The following is an 8441-nucleotide window of genomic DNA, read 5'->3' on the forward strand; positions in this document are numbered from 1 at the left end:
AGGTGACAGAAATGAACAAATCCCTGATCCCAGGATTTCACAGTGGATGTTGGAATTTAGTGCCATTTAGCTTCATTCGATTCTGCAGTAGTCCCAAGATTTTCCAAGATCATCCTGTCCTCCAGTGCCTGGCTGATTCAACTTCAGTATACATCCCAGAGTCTGTCCTTCTTCACTCATCACTGCTGCCACCCTGGACCTATCTGCCATCATCTCTCACCTGGATTATCTCCACAGTCTCCTAACTGGTTTCCTTGTTTCCATGCTTGCCTCTTTCAGTCTACTGTCTCTCTCTCTTTTTTTTTTGAGATGGAGTCTTGCTTTGTCACCAAGGCTGGAGTGCAATGTTGTGATCTTGGCTCATTGCAACCCTCACCTCCTGGGTTCAAGTTATTCTCCTGCCTCAGCCTCCCTAATAGCTGGGATTACAGGCGTGAGCCACCAGGCCTGGCTATTTTTTTTTGTATTTTTAGTAGAGACAGAGTTTTGTCCTGTTGGCCAGGCTGGTCTTGAACTCCTGGCCTCTAGTAATCTGCCTGCCTCGGCCTCTCAAGTGTTGGGATTACAGGCATGAGCCACCGCACCCACCCGGTCTACTCTCAGTACAACAGTTAGAACAATCCTTTTACAATGGAATTCAGATCATGTTTACCCCTCTGTTCAAATTCTCCAGTGGCTTTGTTTTCTACATTATCTGGTCCCCTACTACCTGTCTCACTGTGCTTCCTGCTACTCTCCTGCTCTTACTCCTCTTTATAAACACTGAGCTCATGGTGTTTCCTTTAACATGCCAGGCATGCTTGACCTTTTCCTGTTTCTGGGCCTTGCTGTTCCCTCTGCCTGGAACATTCATCCCCTTATGTCTGCATGGCTCACTGTCACTGCTTTGGATTTTGGCTCAAAAGTCACCTTATCAAGGGCCTCCAGGCTGCTCTGCATAAAATATATCCTCAACTCATATTTCCTATTTGATACTTGACTCCTCTTCCTCTTTCACTAAAATGTAAGCTCCATGAGGGAAGGGATTTTTGTCTGTTTTGCTCTGTTGTATACCTAAATACCTAGAAGGTGCTCAGTCAATATTTTTTGGTTGAATGACTTAATCAGTCTATTATTGAATCAGTCAATGTCCTCTATAGCAAGGACTTCTCATATCAGTAGTGCATATCTGTATGATAGCTGGTGTAGGGAGGGACATGGTCAGAATGGCTCTGTGTGGAGTAATTTTGCATAACATAATCCCAGCAGGCTCCTATTGGGGTTCAGCCACAGTTTTAGCCTTACTAGTATCACTTTTTTTTTTTTTTTTTTTGAGGTGGAGTTTTGTTCTTGTTGCTCAGGGTGGAGTGCAATGGTTCGATCTTGGCTAACCACAACATCTGCCTCTTGGGTTCAAGCAATTCTCATCCCTCAGCCTCCAGAGTAGCTGGGATTACAGGCATGCACCACCACACCTGGCTAATTCTGTAAAAATAGTAGAGACAGGGTTTCTTCATGTTGGTCAGGCTGGTCTCAAACTCCCCACCTCAGGTGATCTGCTCACCTCGGCCTCCCAAAGTGCTGGGATTACAGGTGTGAGCCACTGCACCGAGTCAGTATCACTCTTTAATCATAAAGTCAGAGTATGTTAAGATTGGAAGGGATATGGGAGACTATTTGGTTCACTTTTCTCATTGATGAGAGAATAACAGAGCATTGAAAAGTAAGGTAATTATTCACAATCGTAAAGCTATATGGGTCAATCTGAAATTAGGCTTCTTACATCAGATTCTGTAGCCTTTCCTACATGTGTTCTCCCCAGACTGAGACAGTTCATGGGCCTTCAGGTTTGACAGTCTTCTCTCCAGTCTCCAAACAGGAGCTTTTATCTGGAGATTCTAGGTTAGCATAGATGGACGATGACCCTGCAATGTGTAGAAAATCCCAAAGCTTGACCACTGTCAGTGGGAACCACCCCAGATGTGTCAGGAGCACCACAGGCATGCTCACTCCTCCATTCACTGGAGCTGTGTAGGGTGGAAAGGAAACCCAAATCAAGACCCACTGCTGCTTTAGTTCTTTTATTGCATGTCACAATCCAATGTGTCTCCATTTAAATTCAGATTTTTTGATAGATGGTAAGACCAGCTGCAGGCCCTTTGGGCCAGAATTCTTGATCTTTTATTTTAATTTTATTATTATTATACTTTAAGTTTTAGGGTACATGTGCACAATGTGCAGGTTTGTTACATATGTATACATGTGTCGTGTTGGTGTGCTGCACCCATTAACTCGTCAGTTAGCATTAGGTGTATCTCCTAATGTTATCCCTCCCCCCCCCACCCCAAAAACTGTCCCCGGTGTGTGATGTTCCCCTTCCTGTGTCCATGTGTTCTCATTGTTCAGTTCTCAGCTATGAGTGAGAACATGAGGTGTTTGGTTTTTTGTCCTTGTGTTAGTTTGCTGAGAATGATGGTTTCCAGCTTCATCCATGTCCCTACAAAGACATGAAATCATCATTTTTTATGGCTTCATAGTATTCCATGGTGTGTATGAGCCACATTTTCTTAATCCAATCTATCATTATTGGATATTTGGGTTGGTTCCAAGTCTTTGCTATTGTGAATAGTGCCGCAATAAACATACGTGTGCATGCGTCTTTATAGCAGCATGATTTATAAACCTTTGGGTATATACCCAGTAATGGGATGGCTGGGTCAAATGGTATTTCTAGTTCTAGGTCCCTGAGGAATCTCCACACTGACTTCCACAATGGTTGAACTAGTTTGCAGTCCCACCAACAGTGTAAAAGTGTTCCTATTTCTCCACATCCTCTCCAGCACCTGTTGTTTCCTGACTTTTTAATGATCGCCAGTCTAACTGGTGTGAGATGGTATCTCATTGTGGTTTTGATTTGCATTTCTCTGATGGCCAGTGATGAGCATTTTGTCATGTGTCTTTTGGCTGCATAAATGTCTTCTTTTGAGAAGTGTCTGTTCATATCCTTTGCCCACTTTTTGATGGGGTTGTTTTTTTCTTATAAATTTGTTTGAGTTCATTTCCTGTTCACTCTGATGGTAGTTTCTTTTGCTGTGAAGAAGCTCTTTAGTTTAATTAGATCCCATTTGTCAATTTTGGCTTTTGTTGCCATTGCTTTTGGTGTTTTAGACATGAAGTCCTTGTCCATGCCTATGTCCTGAATGGTATTGCCTAGGTTTTCTTCTAGTGTTTTTATGGTTTTAGGTCTAACATGTAAGTCTTTAATCCATCTTGAATTAATTTTTGTATAAGGTGTAAGGAAGGGATCCAGTTTCAGCTTTCTACCTATGGCTAGCCAGTTTTCCCAGCACCATTTATTAAATAGGGAATCCTTTCTCCATTGCTTGTTTTTGTCAGTTTTGTCAAAGATCAGATAGTTGTAGATGTGAAGCATTATTTCTGAGGGCGCTGTTATGTTCCATTGGTCTGTATCTCTATTTTGGTACCAGTACCACGCTGTTTGGTTACTGTAGCCTTGTAGTATAGTTTGAAGTCTGGTAGCGTGATGTCTCTAGCTTTGTTCTTTTGGCTTCGGATTGACTTGGCAATGCAGGCTCTTTTTTGGTTCCATATAAACTTTAAAGTAGTTTTTTCCAATTCTGTGAAGAAAGTCATTGGTAGCTTGATGGGGATGGCATTGAATCTATAAATTACTTTGGGCAGTATGGCCATTTTCTTGATATTGATTCTTCCTATCCATGAGCATGGAATGTTCTTCCTTTCATTTGTGTCCTCTTCTATTTCACTGAGCAGTGGTTTGTAGTTCTCCTTGAAGAGGTCCTTCACATCCCTTGTAAGTTGGATTCCTAGGTATTTTATTCTCCTTGAAGCAATTGTGAATGGGAGTTCACTCATGATTTGGCTCTCTGTTTGTCTGTTATTGGTGTATAAGAATGCTTGTGAATTTTGCACATTGATTTTGTATCCTGAGACTTTGCCGAAGTTGCTAATCAGCTTAAGGAGATTTTAGGCTAAGACAGTGGAGTTTTCTAGATATACAATCATGTCATCTGCGAACAGGGATAATTTGACTTCCTCTTTTCCTAATTGAGTACTCTTTTCTTCTTTCTGCTGCCTGATTGTCCTGGCCAGAACTTCCAACACTATGTTGAATAGGAGTAGTGAGAGAGGACATCCCTGTCTTGTGCCAGTTTTCAAAGGGAATGCTTCCAGTTTTTGCCCATTTGGTATGATATTGGCTGTGGGTTTGTCATAGATAGCTCTTATTATTTTGAGATATGTCCCATCAATTCCTAATTTATTGAGAGTTTATAGCATGAAGCGTTGTTGAATTTTGACAAAGGCATTTTCTGCATCTGTTGAGATAATCATGTGGTTTTTGTCTTTGGTTCTGTTTATATGCTGGATTATGTTTATTGATTTGCGTATGTTGAACCAGCCTTGCATCCCAGGGATGAAGCCCACTTGATCATGGTGTATAAGCTTTTTGATGTGCTGCTGGATTTGGTGTGCCAGCATTTTATTGAGGATTTTTACATCGATGTTCATCAGGGATATTGGTCTAATATTCTCTTTTTTTGGTTGTGTCTCTGCCAGGCTTTGGTATCAGGATGATGCTGGCCTCATAAAATGAGTTAGGGAGGATTCCCTTTTTTTCTATTGATTGGAATAGTTTCAGAAGGAATGGGACCAGCTCCTCCTTATACCTCTGGTAGAATTGTGCTGTGAATCCGTCTGGGACTGAACTTTTTTTGGTTGGTAGTCTATTAATTATTGCTTCAATTTCAGAGTCTGTTACTGGTCTATTCAGAGATTCAACTTCTTCCTCATTTAGTCTTGGGAGGGTGTATGTGTCCAGGAATTTATCCATTTCTTCTAGATTTTCTAGTTTATTTGCATATAGGTGTTTATAGTATTCTCTGATGATAGCTTGTATTTCTGTGGGATCAGTTATGATAACCCGTTTATCATTTTTTTGCACCTATTTGATTCTTCTTTGTTTTCTTCTTTATTAGTCTTGCTAGTGGTGTATCAATTTTGTTGATCTTTTCAAAAAACCAGCTTCTGGATTCATTGATTTTTTTAAGGTTTTTTTGTGTCTCTATATCCTTCAGTTCTGCTCTGATCTTTGTTATTTCTTGCTGTCTGCTAGCTTTTGAATGTGTTTGCTCTTGCTTCTCTGTTTCTTTACATTGTGATGTTACGGTGTCCATTTTTGATCTTTCCTGCTTTCTGTTGTGGGCATTTAGTGCTATAAATTTCCCTCTACATACTGCTTTGAATGTGTCCCAGAGATTCTGGTATGTTGTGTCTTTGTTCTCACTGGTTTCAAAGAACATCTTTATTTCTGCCTTCATTTCGTTATGTACACAGTAGTCATTCAGGAGCAGGTTGTTCAGTTTCCATTTATAATTTCTTTTCTTTTCCGTTTGCTGAGGAGTGCTTTGCTTCCAACTATGTGGTCAATTTTGGAATAAGTGCGATGTGTTGCTGAGAAGAATGTATATTCTGTTGATTTGGGGTAGCGAGTTCTGTAGCTGTTTATTAGGTCCGCTTGGTGCAGAGGTGAGTTCAATTCCTGGATATCCTTGTTAACTTTCCGTCTCATTGATGTGTCTAATGTTGACAGTGGGGTGTTAAAGTCTCCCATTATTATTGTGTTGGAGTCTAAGTCTCTTTGTAGGTCTCTAAGGACTTGCTTTATGAATCTGGGTGCTCCTGTATTGGGTGCATATTGTAGTTAGGATAGTTAGCTCTTCTTGTTGAATTGATCCCTTTACCATTATGTAATGGCCTTCTTTGTCTCTTTTGATCTTTGTTGGTTTAAAGTCTGTTTTATCAGAGACTACGATTGCAACACCTGCTTTTTTTTTGTTTTCCATTTGCTTGGTAGATCTTCCTCCGTCCCTTTATTTTGAGCCTATGTGTATCTCTGCTCATGAGATGGGTCTCCTGAATACAGCAGACTGATGGGTCTTGACTCTTTATCCAATTTGCCAGTCTTTGTCTTTTAATTGGAGCATTTAGCCCATTTACATTTAAGGTTAATATTGTTATGTGTGAATTTGATCCCGTCATCATGATGTTAACTGGTTATTTTGCTCATTAGTTGATGCAGTTTCTTCCTAGCATTGATGCACTTTCCAATTTGGCATGTTTTTGCAGTGGCTGGTACCGGTTGTTCCTTTCCATATTTAGCGCTTCCTTCAGGAGCTCTTTTAGGGCAAGCCTGGTGGCGACAAAATCTCTCAGCCTTTGCTTGTCTGTAAAATATTTATTTCTCCTTCACGTATGAAGCTTAGTTTAGCTGGATATGAAATTCTGGGTTGAAAATTCTCTTCTTTAAGAATGTTGAATATTGGCCCCCACTCTCTTCTGTCTTGTAGTTTCTGTGGAGAGATCAGCTGTTAGTCTGATGGGCTTCCTTTTTTCGGTAACTTGACCTTTCTCTCTGGCTGTCCTTAACATTTTTTCCTTCATTTCAACTTTGGTGAATCTCACAATTATGTGTCTTGGAGTTGCTCTTCTGGAAGAGTATCTTTGTGGTGTTCTCTGTATTTCCTGAATCTGAATGCTGGCCTGCCTTGCTAGGTTGGGGAAGTTCTCCTGGGTAATATCCTGCAGAGTGTTTTCCAACTTGGTTCTATTCTCCCCATCACTTTCAGGTACACCAATCAGACGTAGATTTGATCTTTTCACATAGTCCCATATTTCTTGGAGGCTTTGTTTATTTCTTTTTACTCTTTTTTCTCTAAACTTCTCTTATTGCTTCATTTCGTTCATTTGATCTTCTGTCACTGATGTCCTTTCTTCCAGTTGATTAAATCAGCTACTGAAGCATGTGCATTCATCACGTAGTTCTCGTTCCATGGTTTTCAGCTCCATCAGGTCCATCAGTGTAGAGAATTTAAGGACTTGTCTACACTGGTTATTCGAGTTAGCCATTCGTCTAATCTTTTTTCAAGGTTTTTAGCTTCTTTGTGATGTGTTTGAACTTCCTCCTGTAGCTCGGAGAAGTTTGATCATCTGATGCTGTCTTCTCTCAACTCATCAAAGTCGTTCTCTGTCCAGCTTTGTTCCATTGCTGGTGAGGAGCTGCATTCCTTTGTAGGAGGAGAGGCGCTCCAATTTTTAGAATTTTCAGCTTTTCTGCTCTCTTTTTTCCCCAATTTTGTGGTTTTATCTACCTTTGATCTTTGATGATGGTGACATCCACATGGGATTTTGGTGTGGATGTCTTTTCTGTTTGTTAGTTTTCCTTCCAACAGTCAGTACACTGAGCTGCAGGTCTGTTGGAGTTTGCCAGAGGTCCACTCCAGACCCTGTTTGCCTGGGTATCAGCAGTGAAGGCTGCTGAAAAGCTAATATTGCTGAACAGCAGATGTTGCTGCCTGATTGTTTCTCTGGACGTTTCATCTCAGATGGGTACCTGATCATATGAAGTGTCAGCCCCTACTGGGGGTGCCTCCCAGTTAGGCTACTCAGGATTCAGGGACCCACTTGAGGAGGGAGTCTGTCTGTTCTCAGATCTCAAACTCCATGCTGGGAGAAGCACTTCTCTCTTCAAAGCTGTCAGACAGGGACATTTAAATCTGCAGAGGTTTCTGCTGCCTTTTGTTCGGCTATGCCCTGCCCCCAGAGGTGGAGTCTACAGGGGCAGGCAGGCCTCCTTGGGCTGTGGTGGGCTGCACCCAGTTTGAGCTTCCCAGTCACTTTGTTTACCTACTTAAGCCTCAGCAATGGTGGGTGCCCCTCTCCCAGCCTCACTGCTGCCTTGCAGTTCGATCTCAGACTGCTGTGCTAGCTATGAGCGAGGCTCTGTGGGCTTGGGACCCTCCGAGACAGGCGTGGGATATAATCTCCTGGTGTGCCGTTTGCTAAGACCCTTGGAAAAGCACAATATTAGGGTGGAAGTGACCCGATTTTCCAGGTGCTGTCTGTCACACCTTTGCTTGGCTAGGAAAGGGAATTCCCTGACCCCTTTCACTTCCTGGGTGAGGCAATGCCTCACCCTGCTTCAGCTGACACTTGGTGCATTGCACCCACTGTCCTGCACCCACTGTCTGACAAGCCCCAGTGAGATGAACCCCGTACCTAGTTGGAAATGCAGAAATCACCCATCTTCTGTGTCGCTCATGCTGCAATCTGTAGACTGGAACTGTTCCTGTTCAGCCATCTTGGAACTGCTGCCCACATTATTTTTGTTTTGTTTTGAGTTGGAGTCTCGCTCTGTCACCCAGGCTGGAGTGCAGTGTTAAGATCTCGGCTCACTGTAAGCTCTGCCTCCTGGGTTCATGTCATTCTCCTGCCTCAGCCTCCCAAGCAGCTGGGACTACAGGCACCTGCCGCCATGCCAGGCTAATTTTTTGTATTTTTAGTAGAGATGGCATTTCACTGTGTTAGCCAGGATGGTCTCGATCTCCTGACCTCGTGATCCACCCATCTCAGCCTCCCAAAGTGCT

This window comes from Symphalangus syndactylus, chromosome 5 (genome assembly GCF_028878055.3).
Source record: "Symphalangus syndactylus isolate Jambi chromosome 5, NHGRI_mSymSyn1-v2.1_pri, whole genome shotgun sequence".
Lineage (NCBI taxonomy): Eukaryota > Metazoa > Chordata > Mammalia > Primates > Hylobatidae > Symphalangus > Symphalangus syndactylus.